Source organism: Caretta caretta, chromosome 5 (assembly GCF_965140235.1).
Source record: "Caretta caretta isolate rCarCar2 chromosome 5, rCarCar1.hap1, whole genome shotgun sequence".
Taxonomy (NCBI): domain Eukaryota; kingdom Metazoa; phylum Chordata; order Testudines; family Cheloniidae; genus Caretta; species Caretta caretta.
Genome location: NC_134210.1, coordinates 18765608 through 18784647, shown reverse-complemented (window position 1 = coordinate 18784647; position 19040 = coordinate 18765608). Strand labels below are relative to the sequence as shown.

The 19040-nt window shown below is 44.8% G+C and overlaps 1 long non-coding RNA gene across 1 annotated transcript in view; it reads right to left on the bottom strand.

Moving 5' to 3' along the window:
• The window catches only part of LOC142071989 (uncharacterized), a 57506-nt gene extending 41296 nt beyond the window's left edge, over positions 1 to 16210 (bottom strand). Inside the window, exon 1 of the long non-coding RNA XR_012668273.1 lies at positions 16035 to 16210. This is a non-coding gene — a long non-coding RNA (uncharacterized LOC142071989). The remainder of the gene's footprint in view (positions 1 to 16034) is intronic.
• Positions 16211 to 19040: the final 2830 nt, after the last annotated feature.

The window sequence follows — 19040 nt, the reverse complement described above, 5'->3', positions numbered from 1 at the left end:
CACTTCCCAGCTTATGGCTGCCTCTGTTGCTTAGCCAAAGGCCTTAGCCTAAGAACAGGGCCTCAGACTGTCACAGTAAGAGAAGGCCCTTACACCAGCAGACAGTGATTTTGATTCTTTCTTTTATACCTCTATAACTAGCCAAGTGATAAGAATACACCTAAATTCTTAGAGTATAGGCCTTTACAGACAGGCCTGAATATCTATATCCTAACACTGTGATTCAGGCACCAGACTACTCATAGAATCATAGAATCATAGAATATAAGGGTTGGAAGGGACCCCAGAAGGTCATCTAGTCCAACCCCCTGCTCAAAGCAGGACCAATTCCCAGTTAAATCATCCCAGCCAGGGCTTTGTCAAGCCTGACCTTAAAAACCTCTAAGGAAGGAGATTCTACCACCTCCCTAGGTAACGCATTCCAGTGTTTCACCACCCTCATAGTGAAAAAGTTTTTCCTAATATCCAATCTAAACCTCCCCCACTGTAACTTGAGACCATTACTCCTCGTTCTGTCATCTGATACCATTGAGAACAGTCTAGAGCCATCCTCTTTGGAACCCCCTTTCAGGTAGTTGAAAACAGCTATCAAATCCCCCCTCATTCTTCTCTTCTGCAGGCTAAACAATCCCAGCTCCCTCAGCCTCTCCTCATAACTCATATGTTCCAGACCCCTAATCATTTTTGTTGCCCTTCGCTGGACTCTCTCCAATTTATCCACATCCTTCTTGAAGTGTGGGGCCCAAAACTGGACACAGTACTCCAGATGAGGCCTCACCAATGTCGAATAGAGGGGAACGATCACGTCCCTCGATCTGCTCGCTATGCCCCTACTTATACATCCCAAAATGCCATTGGCCTTCTTGGCAACAAGGGCACACTGCTGACTCATATCCAGCTTCTCGTCCACTGTCACCCCTAGGTCCTTTTCCGCAGAACTGCTGCCTAGCCATTCGGTCCCTAGTCTGTAGCTGTGCATTGGGTTCTTCCGTCCTAAGTGCAGGACCCTGCACTTATCCTTATTGAACCTCATCAGATTTCTTTTGGCCCAATCCTCCAATTTGTCTAGGTCCTTCTGTATCCTATCCCTCCCCTCCAGCGTATCTACCACTCCTCCCAGTTTAGTATCATCCGCAAATTTGCTGAGAGTGCAATCCACACCATCCTCCAGATCATTTATGAAGATATTGAACAAAACCGGCCCCAGGACCGACCCTTGGGGCACACCACTTGATACCGGCTGCCAACTAGACATGGAGCCATTGATCACTACCCGTTGAGCCCGACAATCTAGCCAGCTTTCTATCCACCTTGTAGTGCATTCATCCAGCCCATACTTCCTTAACTTGCTGACAAGAATACTGTGGGAGACCGTGTCAAAAGCTTTGCTAAAGTCAAGAAACAATACATCCACTGCTTTTCCTTCATCCACAGAACCAGTAATCTCATCATAGAAGGCGATTAGATTAGTCAGGCATGACCTTCCCTTGGTGAATCCATGCTGGCTGTTCCTGATCACTTTCCTCTCATGCAAGTGCTTCAGGATTGATTCTTTGAGGACCTGCTCCATGATTTTTCCAGGGACTGAAGTGAGGCTGACTGGCCTGTAGTTCCCAGGATCCTCCTTCTTCCCTTTTTTAAAGATTGGCACTACATTAGCCTTTTTCCAGTCATCCGGGACTTCCCCGGTTCGCCACGAGTTTTCAAAGATAATGGCCAATGGCTCTGCAATCACAGCCGCCAGTTCCTTCAGCACTCTCGGATGCAACTCGTCCGGCCCCATGGACTTGTGCACGTCCAGCTTTTCTAAAAAGTCCCTAACCACCTCTATCTCCACAGAGGGCTGGCCATCTCTTCCCCATTTTGTGATGCCCAGCGTAGCAGTCTGGGAGCTCAGGAGATCTGGGTTCAGTTCTCGGCTCTGTCACATTGCTGTGTGATCTTAAGCAAATCATTTAGTCTGTGTCTCCGTTCAGCTCTCCTGCTTATTCTCTGTCTACGTACAGCACAAGCTGTTTAGGGCAGGAAGTGTCTCATATTTTGTGTACTAGCAAATGGCCCCCTGATTTCAGTTGGTGCTTCGGGGTGCTGCTGTGTATATATCATAGAATCATAGAATCATAGAATATCAGGGTTGGAAGGGACCCCAGAAGGTCATCTAGTCCAACCCCCTGCTTGAAGCAGGACCAATTCCCAGTTAAATCATCCCAGCCAGGGCTTTGTCAAACCTGACCTTAAAAACCTCTAAGGAAGGAGATTCTACCACCTCCCTAGGTAACGCATTCCAGTGTTTCACCACCCTCTTAGTGAAAAAGTTTTTCCTAATATCCAATCTAAACCTCCCCCACTGCAACTTGAGACCATTACTCCTCGTTCTGTCATCTGCTACCATTGAGAACAGTCTAGAGCCATCCTCTTTGGACCCCCTTTCAGGTAGTTGAAAGCAGCTATCAAATCCCCCCTCATTCTTCTCTTCTGCAGGCTAAACAATTCCAGCTCCCTCAGCCTCTCCTCATGTGTTCCAGACCCCTAATCATTTTTGTTGCCCTTCGCTGGACTCTCTCCAATTTATCCACATCCTTCTTGTAGTGTGGGGCCCAAAACTGGACACAGTACTCCAGATGAGGCCTCACCAATGTCGAATAGAGGGGAACGATCACGTCCCTCGATCTGCTCGCTATGCCCCTACTTATACATCCCAAAATGCCATTGGCCTTCTTGGCAACAAGGGCACACTGCTGACTCATATCCAGCTTCTCGTCCACTGTCACCCCTAGGTCCTTTTCTGCAGAACTGCTGCCTAGCCATTCGGTCCCTAGTCTGTAGCTGTGCATTGGGTTCTTCCGTCCTAAGTGCAGGACCCTGCACTTATCCTTATTGAACCTCATCAGATTTCTTTTGGCCCAATCCTCCAATTTGTCTAGGTCCTTCTGTATCCTATCCCTCCCCTCCAGCGTATCTACCACTCCTCCCAGTTTAGTATCATCCGCAAATTTGCTGAGAGTGCCATCCACACTATCCTCCAGATCATTTATGAAGATATTGAACAAAACCGGCCCCAGGACCGACCCTTGGGGCACTCCACTTGATACTGGCTGCCAACTAGACATGGAGCCATTGATCACTACCCGTTGAGCCCGACAATCTAGCCAGCTTTCTACCCTCCTTATAGTGCATTCATCCAGCCCATACTTCCTTAACTTGCTGACAAGAATACTGTGGGAGACCGTGTCAAAAGCTTTGCTAAAGTCAAGAAACAATACATCCACTGCTTTCCCTTCATCCACAGAACCAGTAATCTCATCATAAAAGGCGATTAGATTAGTCAGGCATGACCTTCCCTGGGTGAATCCATGCTGGCTGTTCCCGATCACTTTCCTCTCATGCAAGTGCTTCAGGATTGATTCTTTGAGGACCTGCTCCATGATTTTTCCAGGGACTGAGGTGAGGCTGACTGGCCTGTAGTTCCCAGGATCCTCCTTCTTCCCTTTTTTAAAGATTGGTACTACATTAGCCTTTTTCCAGTCATCCGGGACTTCCCCGGTTCGCCACGAGTTTTCAAAGATAATGGCCAATGGCTCTGCAATCACAGCCGCCAATTCCTTCAGCACTCTCGGATGCAACTCGTCCGGCCCCATGGACTTGTGCACGTCCAGCTTTTCTAAATAGTCCCTAACCACCTCTATCTCCACAGAGGGCTGGCCATCTCTTCCCCATTTTGCGATGCCCAGCGCAGCAGTCTGGGAGCTGACCTTGTTAGTGAAAACAGAGGCAAAAAAAGCATTGAGTACATTAGCTTTTTCCACATCCTCTGTCACTAGGTTGCCTCCCTCATTCAGTAAGGGGCCCACACTTTCCTTGGCTTTCTTCTTGTTGCCAACATACCTGAAGAAACCCTTCTTGTTACTCTTAACATCTCTGGCTAGCTGCAGCTCCAGGTGCCATTTGGCCCTCCTGATATCATTCCTACATGCCCGAGCAATATTTTTATACTCTTCCCTGGTCATATGTCCAACCTTCCACTTCTTGTAAGCTTCTTTTTTATGTTTAAGATCCGCTAGGATTTCACCATTAAGCCAAGCTGGTCGCCTGCCATATTTACTATTCTTTCGACTCATTGGGATGGTTTGTCCCTGTAACCTCAACAGGGATTCCTTGAAATACAGCCAGCTCTCCTGGACTCCTTTCCCCTTCAAGTTAGTCCCCCAGGGGATCTTGGCCATCCGTTCCCTGAGGGAGTCGAAGTCTGCTTTCCTGAAGTCCAGGTTCCGTATCCTGCTGCTTACCTTTCTTCCCTGCGTCAGGATCCTGAACTCAACCAACTCATGGTCACTGCCTCCCAGATTCCCATCCACTTTTGCTTCCCCCACTAATTCTACCCGGTTTGTGAGCAGCAGGTCAAGAAAAGCACCCCCCCTAGTTGGCTCCTCTAGCACTTGCACCAGGAAATTGTCCCCTACGCTTTCCAAAAACTTCCTGGATTGTCTATGCACCGCTGTATTGCTCTCCCAGCAGATATCAGGAAAATTAAAGTCACCCATGAGAATCAGGGCATGCGATCTAGTAGCTTCCGTGAGCTGCCAGAAGAAAGCCTCATCTACCTCATCCCCCTGGTCCGGTGGTCTATAGCAGACTCCCACCACTAGATCACTCTTGTTGCATGCACTTCTAAACTTAATCCAGAGACACTCAGGTTTTTCTGCAGTTTCGTACCGGAGCTCTGAGCAGTCATACTGCTCCCTTACATACAGTGCTACTCCCCCACCTTTTCTGCCCTGCCTGTCCTTCCTGAACAGTTTATAACCATCCATGACAGTACTCCAGTCATGTGAGTTATCCCACCAAGTCTCTGTTATTCCGATCACGTCATAGTTCCTTGACATCACCAGGACCTCCAGTTCTCCCTGCTTGTTTCCAAGGCTTTGTGCATTTGTATATAAGCACTTGAGATAACCTGTTGATCGCCCCTCATTCCCAGTATGAGGCAGGAGCCCTCCCCTCACAGACATTCCTGCCTGTGCTTCCTCCCGGTATCCCGCTTTCCCACTTACCTCAGGGCTTTGGTCTCCTTCTCCCGGTGAACCTAGTTTAAAGCCCTCCTCACTAGGTTAGCCAGCCTGCTGGCAAAGATGCTCTTCCCTCTCTTCGTAAGATGGAGCCCATCTCTGCCCAGCACTCCTCCTTCATGGAACACCATCCCATGGTCAAAGAATCCAAAGCCTTCTCTCCGACACCACCTGCGTAGCCATTCGTTGACTTCCACGATTCGACGGTCCCTACCTAGGCCTTTTCCTTCCATGGGGAGGATGGACGAGAACACCACTTGCGCCTCCAACTCCTTTATCCTTCTTCCTAGAGCCACATAGTCCGCAGTGATCCGCTCAAGGTCATTCTTGGCAGTATCATTGGTGCCCACGTTGAGAAGCAGGAAGGGGTAGCGATCCGAGGGCTTGATGAGTCTCGGCAGTCTCTCCGTCACATCGCGAATCTTAGCCCCTGGAAAGCAACAGACTTCTCGGTTTTCCCGGTCAGGGCGGCAGATAGATGACTCAGTCCCCCGGAGGAGAGAGTCCCCGACCACCACCACCCGCCTTCTCCTCTTGGGAGTGGTGGTCGTGGAACCCCCAACCTCAGGACATAGCATCGCATGCCTTCCAACCATATATATATGGTGACAAAGTTCCTCCTCTGCCTTGGTGGGTCCTGCGCTTATTGATGGATTTGCTCACCTCAGAGGTTCACGGCAGCCCTCAGTTTGGCCACTTTCATAGGTCAAATCTGTCATTCACTCAGTTAGCCTCATCACTGGCCAGCATGGGGAAAAGGAAGAAGAACAATCCCCGCAGTCTCTGCTGATCCACCTAGTGGATCAGGGAACAGGCCAGAGACCTTCCCCTCTGGTGGAACCCACAGTCCAGGTCAAATCCTCCAGTATCAAGTAGGGAGTTGGGGGGATGGAGGGAATCTGGGCCCACCCTCTACTCTGGGTTCCAGCCCAGGGCCCTGTAGATTGCAGCTGTCTACAGTGGCTCCTGTAACAGCTGCGTGACAGCTACAACTCCCTGAGCTACTTCTCCATGGCCTCCTCCCAACACCTTCTTTATTCTCACCACAGGACGTTCCTCCTGGTGTCTGATAATGCTTGTACTTCTCAGTCTTCCAGTAGTACGCCTTCTCACTCTCAGCTTCTTGGGCCTCTTGCTCCCAGCTCCTCACACGCACACCACAAACTGAAGTGAGCTCCTCTTTAAACCCAGGTGCCCTGATTAGCTGGCCTGTCTTAATCCATTCTGGCAACTTCTTGATTGGCTGCAGGTGTTCTAATCGGCCTGTCTGCCTTAATTGTTTCCAGAAAGTTCCTGATTGTTCTGAAAACTTCCCTGTTACCTTACCCAGGGAAAAGGGACCTACTTAACCTGGGACTAATATATCTGCCTTCTATCACTCTGCTGTAGCCATCTGGCCTGACCCTGTCACAATATGTGTGTGTGTGTGTATATATCAAGGGGAAAGGACCTATTCTGCCAGGTTCTAGAATTTTGATGTTTTGGGCAAATCCCAATCAAAATAATGGAATGGATGATACAGGAATAATTAGACGAAGAATTAATGGAGATTAATGTAATTAATGCCAAGCAACAAGGATGTATGGAAATAGATCTTGTGAAATGTACCTGATGTCTTTTTATGATGAGATTACATGTCTGGTTGATAAAAGCAAATAGTGTTGATGTAATATGCTTAGAATTCTCTAAGGCATTTGACTTGGTACCACATGACATTTTGATTAAGCAACTAGACTGGTACAACATCAACAAGGCACACTTCAAACAGATTAATAACTGGCTAACTGATAGAATATCCTCAACAAGGAACAGGAGAATCCTCATCAACTGAATGTTTCTAGAGGGGTCCTGGAGGGATTGGTTCTTGATCCTTTGCTATTTAACATTTTGTATCTATGAACAGGAAGAAAACAAATCATTACATATAAAGTTTAGAACATAAGAGCGGCCATACTGGGTTGGACGAATGGTCTATCTAGTCCAGTATCCTGTCTTCTGACAGTGGCCAATGCCAGGTGCTTCGGAAGGAATTAACAGACCCAAATCATCAAGTGATCCATCCCCTGCATCCACTCCTGCTTCTGGCAGTCAGAGGCTAGGGACACTCAGAGCGTGGGGTTGCATCCCCGACCACCTTGGCTAGTAGCCATTGATGCACCTATCTTTCATGAATTTTTTAATTTTTTTTTCAGATGGCACAAATATTGGCAAAAAATTATAAATAATGCAGAGGCAGGTCACTAATATAGAGCAAACTGGATCACTTGGTAAGTTGGGTGCAAGCAAACAATGTGCATTTTAATATGGCCAAGTATAAAGTTATACATGCAGGAACAGAGTGTAACCCATACATGCAGGATGAGAGATGATCCTGGGAAGCTGTGACTCTGGAAAAAACCTGGGGGAACATGGTGCATAGTCAGCTGAACATGAGTTCTGAACGTGAGGCTAATTCATCCCCGGATGTATGAACAGGGGAATCTTGAGGAGGAGTAGAGAGGTTATATTAGCTATGTATTTGGCAGAGAGGCAAAAGCTAATGGAATACTGATTCCAGCTCTGATGTCCAGAATTCAATATGGATGTTGAGAAATTGGAGCGGGTTCAGAGAAGAGCCAAAGAATAATTGAAAACATGCCTTAAGGTGAAAGACTCAAGGAGCTTAATCTGTTTTGTTTTATTAAAGAGAACATTAATGAGTGACTCCGTTATAGTTTGTAGGTACGCATATGGGGAACATACATTTGATAATAGAGGCTCTCTTCACTCTAGCAGACAAAGGTATATAACCCAATCCAATGGTTAAATATTAAACCTATTCAAATTGTGACTAGAATAAAGTTCATATTTTTAACAGTGAGAGTAATTAACAATGTACCAAGGTTGTGGTGGATTCTCCAACACTGAAATTTTGAAAGCTACAAGCTGCGCTCTAATTAAAATGACAGGTTTCAGAGGAACAGCCGTGTTAGTCTGTATCCGCAAAAAGAACAGGAGGACTTGTGGCACCTTAGAGACTAACCAATTTATTTGAGCATGAGCTTTCGTGAGCCACAGCTCACTTCATCAGATGTATACCGTGGAAACTGCTGCAAGTCCTCCTTTTCTTTTTGCGAATACAGACTAACACGGCTGTTACTCTGAAATTAGTCTCTAAGGTGCCACAAGTACTCCTTTTCTTTTTTCTAATTAAAATGGGAATTAAATCCAGGAAGTCCTATGCCCTATGGTATGCAGGAGGTCAGATCAGATGATCACAGTGAACCCACTGGCCTTATAAAGCATGCATCTATGAGTTAGAGATCTGTTTTGTACTCACACCCACATGCCTGAGTTCATGAAGGCAAACACCCCTGAGCACTAGTATGCTATTTTAGTGCTAAGCTGGAGGTGGGCTAGAGTCCCAAGGTTTGGATTTCCATCTGCAACTGAATCAGAAGTTCATCACTGTTGGTTTTGCAGGGATGTGAGCCAGATAGGAAGTTTGTTTCTATCGGATGAAGCTTGTGCTTGTTTCTAGCGTAAACAAATGAAAGAAACCTGCCCTTCCCCTCTACTCCATTTACGTATCTTCCCTTTCTTTTGGTCTTTTCCCACTCCTAATTTCCTTGCACCTATTTACTTGCTGGCCTTTCCTCTTGGGACAATCACCTGGTCAACTTCTGGTTGCCAGTAGCTTAGATTGTTATAATAATGAGGCAGTAGCTTTCCACTTTCTCCGTATGCTGTTGTGTTAGTTACTTGTCCTGCTTTAATTATCCTTTTAAAATGCCTCTAACAGCCTTGTGATTAATCTACACTGTGATTATTCTGTTTCCATCTCACACTAACTCTTCCTTGGTTACTGAAATATTCATGTCTGGAGCGGGTTGTTGTGAGGCTGGATAGCACATTGTCATAATAAAGCTATATGGATTTTACATGGTTGGTGCCATTTTCTTTTCACACATTCCAAACCCTATAGATTATGTTTACTCTTTCAAAATTAAAGAGTAAATAGTATTTTTCAAATTTTAGAAGTTAAATAATTTATTAATCAAAAGAGTCTGCTTGTTATGAAAATTATTTCCAGTTATCAAGGATAATGTATACACCAATATGTATAATCATTTATACGTCAGAGCCACAGTGCAAAGTGGAACACTAAGAACAAAGTAACTCTGACCTAAATTCATAATCACACCATTACCACCAAGATGAATCAAGTGATTGGATGAGATCTGCTCTTTAATGAAGAGCAGCAAGCTGAAGCTGAAACTGAGTAAGTCAGAAGTGATGCTCGTGGGCAGAGGACAATACTTTGAAGAACTTGCAGCCATGGTGCAGTCTCTGTTGGTTGAAAATACAAACCCACAATTGGTGATATAGTGTGTAGTCTAGGAGTACTCTGATTCCTTACTTACACTGTGCTCTCACATAGAATTGTAAGACCCCCCTGCACACATGGCAGGACTAAGTATTATCTAGACCATCCCTGACAGGTGTTTGTCTAACCTGCTCTTAAAAATCTCCAATGATGGGGATTCCACAATCTGCCTAGGCAATTTATTCCCATGTTTAACTACCCTGACAGGAAGTTTTTCCTAATATCCAACCTAAACCTTCCTTACTGCAATTTAAGCCCATTACTTCTTGTCCTATCTTCAGAGATTAAGGAGAATAATTTTTCTCCCTCCTCCTTGTAACAACCTTTAAAGTACTTGAAAACTTATCATGTCCCCACTCAGTCTTCTCTTCTCCAGACTAAACAAATACAGTTGTTCAATCTTCCCTCACAGGTCATGTTTTCTAGACCTCTAATCATTTTTGTAGCTGTCAAGGTTCCTCCCCCACTCTGAACTCTAGAGTACAGATGTGGGGACCTGCATGAAAACCTCCTAAGCTTACTTTTACCAGCTTAGGTTAAAACTTCCCCAAGGTACAAATTAATTTTATCCTTTGTCCTTGGAATATCCTCTGCCACCACCAAACTCTAACTGGGTTTACTGGGAAACGTAGTTTGGACCCGTCTTCCCCCCCAAAATCCTCCCAACCCTTGCACCCCACTTCCTGGGAAAGGTTTGGTAAAAATCCTCACCAATTTGCATAGGTGACCACAGACCCAAACCCTTGGATCTGAGAACAATGAAAAAGCATTCAGTTTTCTTACAAGAAGACTTTTAATAGAAATAGAAGTAAATAGAAGTAAAGGAATCACCCCTGTAAAATCAGGATGGTAGATACCTTACAGCGTAATTAGATTCAAAACATAGAGAATCCCTCTAGGCAAAACCTTAAGTTATAAAAAAGACACACAGACAGAAATAGTCATTCTATTCAGCACAGTTCTTTTCTCAGCCATTTAAAGAAATCATAATCTAACACATACCTAGCTAGATTACTTACTAAAAGTTCTAAGACTCCATTCCTGTTCTATCCCCGGCAAAAGCAGCATACAGACAGACCCAGACCCTTTGTTTCTCTCCCTCCTCCCAGCTTTTGAAAGTATCTTGTCTCCTCATTGGTCATTTTGGTCAGGTGCCAGCGAGGTTACCTTTAGCTTCTTAACCCTTTACAGGTGAGAGGAGCTTTCCCCTGGCCAGGAGGGATTTCAAAGGGGTTTACCCTTCCCTTTATATTTATGACAGTTGCTCTTCTCTGGACTTTCTCCAATTTGTCCACATCTTTCCTGAAATGCGGCACCCAGAATTGGACCCAGTACTCCAGTTGAGGCCTAACCAGCATGGAGTAGAGAGGAAGAATTACTTCTCTTGTCTTACAACACTCCTGCTAATACATCCCAGAATGATGTTCGCTTTTCTTTGCAACAGTGTTACACTGTTCACTCATATTTAGCTTGAAATATCAGCATCTGTAACACTTTCTACCATGTCCGCAAGGCAAGGAAACTCCATCCTTTCCTGGTGGACAAAGATCTGGCCTCAGTTATTCTTACCTTCATCACCTCTCAGCTGGAGTACAGCAAAACAATATTCCTGGGCATGCAGCCTTCAGCATATAAGAAACTCCAATGATTCAGAATGCTGCACCATGTCTCCTCAGCAACACAGGCAAACCTGTCCTCTGCTCTCTACACTGGATTCCTATAGAATTTTGAATCCATTTCAAGGTCTCAGGCCTGATCTTCAAACCCAGGGCCCAGACCAAGATGTGCTATCTAGAAGATAATCTAAAGCTCTGGGATGAAGACCATGGTGTGCTTATAGCACAATGGAACTCTCAACAATAAGAGTAAAGCTCATCTGTGCAGGAGACAGAGCTTTCTCTGGAGGCAACACACAAGAATAGGTATGTTTATATTTTTAAAAAAAACCAAACCCCACATCCTGCTAACAAGACACTCCACTGCACACATTTATCTCCCTTGGGAGAGGATGAGAAAACCTCCTCACATGTGCCACATGTGTAGTCATGTTGCTTAATGTACTACTGGAAGGTGCTTAGATACAACAGTGGTTAGTGAGGTATAAAAACCTATACAGAATAGAATAGAAGGTCTTGTGATTAAGGCACTGGACTGGGGAGACTTTGATTGACTTTAGGCAAGGCACTTAATCTGAGTTCCACATCTGTAAAATGGATATAATAGTAGTAGAATTCCCAGATAGGCAAATTTGCCTTTCATGTTAGAAATGTGTACGAAAGACCTGAAAACACTGATCTGCAGCATAGCATTTGTGTCTAACTGAACGGCCTTGTCAAGCTCATTTGTATCTGGTAGCGTGGGTTCAGACTATTTCCAGTCAAACAGCTTCTCTGAAGGTTAAGAAAGAAGAGGGACACTGCTGGTATTCTGTTCAGTTCTGCCAGTCAGAGAAGCTTGGATAGAAGTGCTTATAAAGCCAAGCCATTTAAACAGCCAATGTAGCTCATCCTGGATTAGTGACCGCTTTACCCACCCTACTACATAATATATGGTAGAAGATCAAGTGAGGCCCACTGGAGACAGTACACACAATTCTTGTTCTTGCTTGAAAGAGAAAATATGTTCAAGGAGGATTCTTAGATACTATTCACTTCTCTCTCTGTGTAATATCTTGTTTTGACTCCCCAGTCACCTTCCTTTTGTCCAGGTCTGTGATCTTCTGCAAGTGTTATGACCTGCTCCGCTGAGCTGGCCAGTGGACTTAGTTACATGGTAAGGATCGACAGGCAGGCACCCATTGGAATCTGTGAGGTTCCATGCAGGTGCAGGTGTCTGCTAATTGCAGGACTGGGTAGAGCTGTTAGGAGACTGGAGAATTAGAACAGTTCAGTCCAGGCTTTAAGGAGAAAGGTGTTTCCAGAAGCATCAATTTTCATAATATTGTTAACAAGGATGGAAGGGGAAAAGTCATTGAATTGTAGAAGTCCAAAATGGTCAGAGACCTATTCTGGCATCCAGTCCATCTCCTGGCCAATGTGGGATTCACTTTCTATGGTATATCTAGCACTGAGTTCTAGCTTGTTTTAAAATATTTTGAGTTATGGGGCTTCCATCACATCCATTGATATCATTTCACAATTTGTTCAGATTTCCCCGTTTTGAATTTTTTCCTTATTTTTCCCAGTTTAAGTTGTAATTAATTTAAATATCAAAGATCAGTACAGCCAAATTTATCACATTGATATAATTGCCATAGTATCTGTAACAGCCTGGACATAGAAGTATTTCTTTTAAACAATGTTTCTGAGGTTATTTCACATGATCCTGACTCTCTCCTCCAAAATATGCCAACTAAACTAAGTCATTATTTTAGCACACATTAATAATGAAGCCTTTTCCTCTACAGAGGGATGGATATATGGCCAATTGAATACTCAATGTTCTGTCCTTGAACAGAGTTCATATCCATAACCATTTATCACATGCAACAACCAAACAATTTCAGTACATTAATTCTGCCCAAATCAGCAAAAGATTCATTTCTGTGTTTAGTAGATGGGCTTAAGATGAAAAAATAAATAAAACTTATCGATACAGCCCATCACAGAAATGGCCTTTATCAAGCTAGAGTCATTGAATAAAAGCAGGCATATCAGAGCAAGCATTCTTAGGAGGCATATACAGTGCCATGGGGTGATTGATTTCCTCAGAGGTTGCTGATTGTTAATGTTATTTGTGTTTGAATATTTAAAACTGTTTAGGAATAGAACATTACGAGAAGCAACTGATGATTTTGACACTCTCTGTAATTCTCCTGGTTAAAAAAAAGTGAAGGAAAAACAAAGTTAGGTTTTTGCCCAATTGTGCTTAGTTCTGGTGTGCATAAAAAGGCCATTTCCCCCTTAAAGCTATAAAGAATATCAGGAATTTTGTTATTGCTGCTAGTGAGCTCCTTGGATGACCAGAACTTTTAGTTACCATTTGAAGAGGTAAGAGCACTGAATCCCTGATAGAGATGCCCAGTCCCAACAGTGTTGCAGTTGTTTGCTTGTTGTTAACCAAAACAAAGGAAAGGTTTTTAAGTCTGACTGTGAATTCCTTCCCCTCAGTTACTCAGCTTTCCCCTTCTTTGTCTTTGTGATGTCATTGTGTAAGTTCTCCCATATTTACAGGTGGATTAGAGCAAGCTGGCTGTGTGGTCAAGGCACTGGCCTCAGATTCAAGAAATCTTTGTCTTGTCTCTGCCACAGACTCCCTCTGTGATCTTAAACTAGTGGCTCATCATAAAACAGGAACAACAACATTTCCCTTTTCTTGTCCAGTTAGACCAGTGGTGGGCAACCTGGCGGGCCACCGACAGTTTGTCTACATTGATTGTCTCAGGCACAGCTGCCCACAGCTCCCAGTGGCTGCAGTTCTCTGTTCCTGGCCAATGGGAGCTGTGGGAAGCGGTGGCCAGCACATCCCTGCGGCCTGCGCTGCTTCCTGTGGCCATTGGGAGCTGCGGATGGCCATGCAAATGTAAACAAACTGTCTGGCAGCCTGCCAGTGGATTACTCTGACGGGCCATGTGTGGCCCATGGGCTGCAGGTTGCCCACCACTGAGTTAGACTGTAAGCTATTTGGGGCAGGAATTTATGATTGTACAGGGCTAGCACCATGGGGGCCATATCTCAGTGGGGGGTCTTTAGGAGCTAGTGTAATGCAAATAAAAAATAGCAACAAGACCAGAATCTCAGATGAAAACACAAACAGAAAGAGGAAAAATACCTTTCAGGCATTCTTTATACACAGCCAGCCAAAGAGGAAACCATTCCCTTTTCCTTTTGTAGGGCACCTTTAAGAAACTTTTGACCTCCCAAGCTTTGTTTCTGTATCCAAAACTGTTTCAAGTGGAGACCCAATCATTCTGCCCTGGCTGCTGAGGCGGATAATATAGTCTTCATCTCTTTCTTTGTGCCACAGGTAACTTGCACTAACAGACTTGAATCACTGGGCTTAGGACATCACTACATCTGTTAAACTGGCATGTGCCAAGAAGCCTCAACCCAACTCTTGTAGAGTCAAATGAACACCAATGACTTTTTGACTGTATGTTACCAGGGAACGCTCCAGGCATGGGACAAACAAGCAATGAGGAGATAAATTTCACTTCCTCAGCCTATCACCCCCATGAACCCTTTGCTAGTGCACTTTGTAACTTGAGATGGGAATTTTCCAAAGTTTGCCGAAGCCCAAGTGGTCCACTGCGCACTTGACCGGGGGCTCAGCATATATATGGGGACTCCAGGCCTTTTTGTAGAAACAGTCTGTTGATGTACGAAAGTCTCCCGAGATCTCCGGGTGCTGAGTGTTCCAGGAGGCTGTGCCAAACATGATGTGTGCTCCTGCAACATTCACCCATGTACTCAGAGGGCCCTACATGCCCAGTCAGGTACTTCTGAGTGAGTGGTGCCAAAGGCACAACTAAACTTGAAGGTGCATGTTTAGCCACTCAAGCACCAGTCATTTGCTCATTGGTTTCCTGGATTCCCAGTATAAACAGATTAAAGGCATCAGCTGAGTGGGTGGAGGCTGAGAGAGAGTGTATCAGAAAAATGGCAGGGAACAGGGTATGTGCCAGACAGGGCAGGGAGCCTGAGAAAGGATTCCTCTTGGGTTTTGCACTTCTGGGTAGGGGCTTCACCAGCCACTGGTTTAGCCCAGTGCCCAACCCTGCTAGGGTGCATATGTGGAGTAGGAGGAGGGAAGATTTGTTCTGACTCAGAGACACAGGTGGTACCAATGTCCTCCCAAAAATGAGTCTGAGACAAGTACCAAAAGGCACTGGTAGTCCAGTGGTACAGATTCACTCTGGATGTCATCATGTGATGAGCTGAGGTATGGTCTGGAGAAGGCAACACAGGGGTCATAACTACAGAACCTCCCAGCAGATAAAACTTGTATAAGCTCATCTGCTCCCTCTTTCTAAAAGACTTAGTATTATGGTGAGAAGGGGAACACATAACACCCCCATGGACAAATATCTAGGACGCAAGAATTCATTTTCTGTCCATGCTAGACAGGGTGGCTCACTGATCAAATATGCAACATACAAAAAAAGCCACCCATGCAATCATATATATGTTATTTCCCATTGTTATTCATATAATTGGTAGACTATCATGCACATCAATTTTGTTATGATTTTATATTTATATGTTGGTGAGTCCCCAAAACCCAATGTGTTAGACCTAGTGCAAGATATGGCCCCAGCGCTGCAGAGCTTCCAAAAAAGCGTTCGCTTTACTTTTGTGCAATGCCCTATTCTTACTCGAAAGATTTTGTGAGGCACTGTGGTTCCTTCAAACTATGAGACTAACGCAGTAGAGCAGCTCTGTGTTCCCTGTTTGTCGCTGTGGATGACTAGATGTACACAGAGGCTCACTTGAGGTTCATTTCCTTGGGATGCCCTTAGCTCTGGGAGTTAAAAGCACTGATGCATGAGTAATTACTTAGCTCTCAGTGCACAAAGTAAAGGTTAGTTTTTCTCTCGGGAATAGGGGAAAGGGTGGGGGAGGGAGGGGGAAAAAGGGAAATGGGTCTTAAAGAAAAACACTTACTGTTCCCTGGAGGACTTCCTGAGCCAGCCAGCACTATTGGAATTATTAGGATGCTGTAGCGAGGCGGTCTGGCTCCCCGCCGCCCCGGAGAGGGATGAGCTGGCCGAACCCCCCTACAGATGCATGGGGCAAACACTGACAGGACAGGAAGCCTGTACTGGCACCAAGTACTGCAGTGACTCAACGTGCATCAGTGACTTCAAAGGATGCTGCACAAATACATATTCAGCAACTGAACTCTATGCATATAAATAACCTCCTCCTCCTCCCAAATATAAAGGTTTTACATGAAAGCACATTGATGTAACAGTGTCAAGTTTGACTTTAAAAAAACACAAACCAACAGCCCAAAACCAGATAGCAACATTTTCTCTTTAAACTCTATTGATTTATTTCCCATACTGTTATTTTGTTACATGAAACTCTCAACTGGATTTAATTTATTAGGCCCAAGGGAGGACAGCATCTTTTTGTGCCTGAAATAAAAATATTCCCACTTGGCCAATAAAATACTGAATCATGATCAGTTTATTAGTGAGCCACTATTTTAAATTCAAAATAAAACCTCACACATACAATTCATCATGGCTTGGTTTACCCTACACTCATATTTCTCTGCCCTTAAATGTGATATAATAGAAAAGGCTTCCATTAATCCCGACTGACAGTCCCAAATAGATTTTTTCAAGGACCCTAGCACAAAAATAAAAGCAGTGGTTTAGAACATGTCCTCAGGTTTGCACCTGGACCATCATTTAGAGATAATGATCCACCTCTTTCATATACTAGGGCAGATCGGGAGTAATTCATTGAAATCAAGTTATAACTGTGTGAGAGGAGAATCTGGCCCAGTATCAATAGACAAGAACATAGTCACAGATAATGGTTTCCTGTTGCTAGGTAAGTGCTGAGGCAGGGAAGAAGAGATGGCATCAAGGCAAAGCAGAGATGTTTATTTTCAAAGCCAGGCACGTTTCTTTTGCTGATCAATTCTACTCCAGGAACTTCCCTTTCTGTCTACAGAAAAGCTGGGGCCTGACTTTCCCCACCCTTGTACCTATTTACACCAGCGTAACACGATTTCAGTGGCATTGCCACTGTAGTGTGTACTGGTGTATCTTAGGTACTTATGTGGCCCCCGTCAGCAGAGAATATAAGCACCTCACACTGCATTTATCCTCACAATAGTCCTGTGAGGTAAGGAAGTGCTATTATCCCCACTTTGTAGTTGGGGAACTGAGGCACAGGGAGACTTAGGGCTTGTCTTTGTGGACACAGTTTGCACCAGTTACTACACTCCAAGACAAGCCCTAAGTGGTTTGCTCAGGATCACATAGGAAGTCTGTGGCTGAGCAGGGAAATGAGCAAGGTCTCCCAAGTCGCAGGCTAGCATCCTAACCACTGGGCCAGCCCGTCTGTAAAGACTTACAGGCCCGCTACCTCATTGACTTAAAAATGGGTTTATTCTACTAGTTTGCAAAGTCGGAAGGGACAGCTGTGATCATCTAGTCTGACCTCCTATATAACACAGCCCATAGAACCTCCCCCCAAATATTCCCTTTTGCTTTGTGTGGTCCTTTAGTCTCCTGGCTGTGTCTTACTACACTCAAAGCAAAAGGGAATATTTTGGGGAGGTTCTATATAGTGTAGCGAGACAGCTCAGAGGGCATGGTCTCATATCATGCTGGTACTACTTTGTCCTGTACTTACTAGCTGCCTCCTTTTTTTCCCCAACAGCAAACAAGCAGAAAGATGTTAAGACACCTGTCCCTTTGGCAGGTTACAAAATTCATGCTTTCAATGTGGCCAGGCCTAAAGTGTCTGAGCCTGCTCACCAACCAACATTTTTAAGAGCAGCTGTGGCATGGGAGAGTATATGAAAAAGACAATTCCCCTTGCCCTTACCTCAGTGGCAACCAGTGAGAATGACCAGAATAGTTCCTAGAGTTATAGTAGGCGAGTTTCCTCTTGTGTTGGTAGAAAGGCTTTTTGCTGTGACTCAAGAGCTGATGAGAAGAGTCTTCAGTTGGAGGAGATCTTGGCACTTCCCATCCTTTCTGATTGCTTTTCCCCCCTCAAGCTGCTGCATGTATGGGCTGGTTTCCAGTTTACTGCTGGTTATGTTCCTCCCTCTTTCTCTCCTTCTTCCCAAACACACAAAGGGCAATCCCATGCTTTCACTTGGAATGATTTAGTTTAGATTAAAAGCCGAATAAAAGAAAAGTCTCAAACAGGGAGAGACTGTTCGTTTTGGTGGAATAGGGGGGCCCAGAGAGTTGAAGGGTTAAACGGGATCCTGTCACTGTACAAAACAAAACAGTTTAAATGGGTCAGGGTTAGGCGGGCCCAAGATGCCCCCATATTAATGCACCAGTTTGACTCCTTTGTAAGATACCCCCTTTTGATTCCGTTCACATTCTGGATCCCTTGGGGAAAGGCTGAATTTTTGCTATCCAAACTGCAGAATGCTAGCAATGCACAGTGTAGGCTAGGGATTATGGATTACTCTACCAGCTGGCTGTTGAACGAAGTAATACAGTGTCTTCCGCTGGCTAGATCCTTTCCATCCAGCTCAGCACGGGCAGAGTCAGCATGTTTGCTACACTGCACCACAATGATTCTTTAGTCTATCAGTTAAGTAAAGGACTTGTCATATAGCAATTTTGATGGCTGGAAGGGATTTCATTTAACATATCATGTACATTCCTGGGTCCTGTTTGACTTGTCCTGTAGATGATTTCCTACCCTGCAGGATAAATTCTATTGAGTAGTTCCTGTAGAAAAGTCTCTTGCAAGACAGGAGGGGCTATAAGCCTCTACAGCTGCAGCCCAATCATATTTAGCACCAATGGATGCTTCCAGAAGGAAAGTCTAAACTATCACCTCCAACCTCTGCACTGACTCCATACCTGCATTCCTGGGGCAGTCATTGACTCTGGTGAGAGATTGGGAATGGGCAGGGAACTCAGGATCATGCACAAGGTATACAAGCCCTCATTTTTCCAC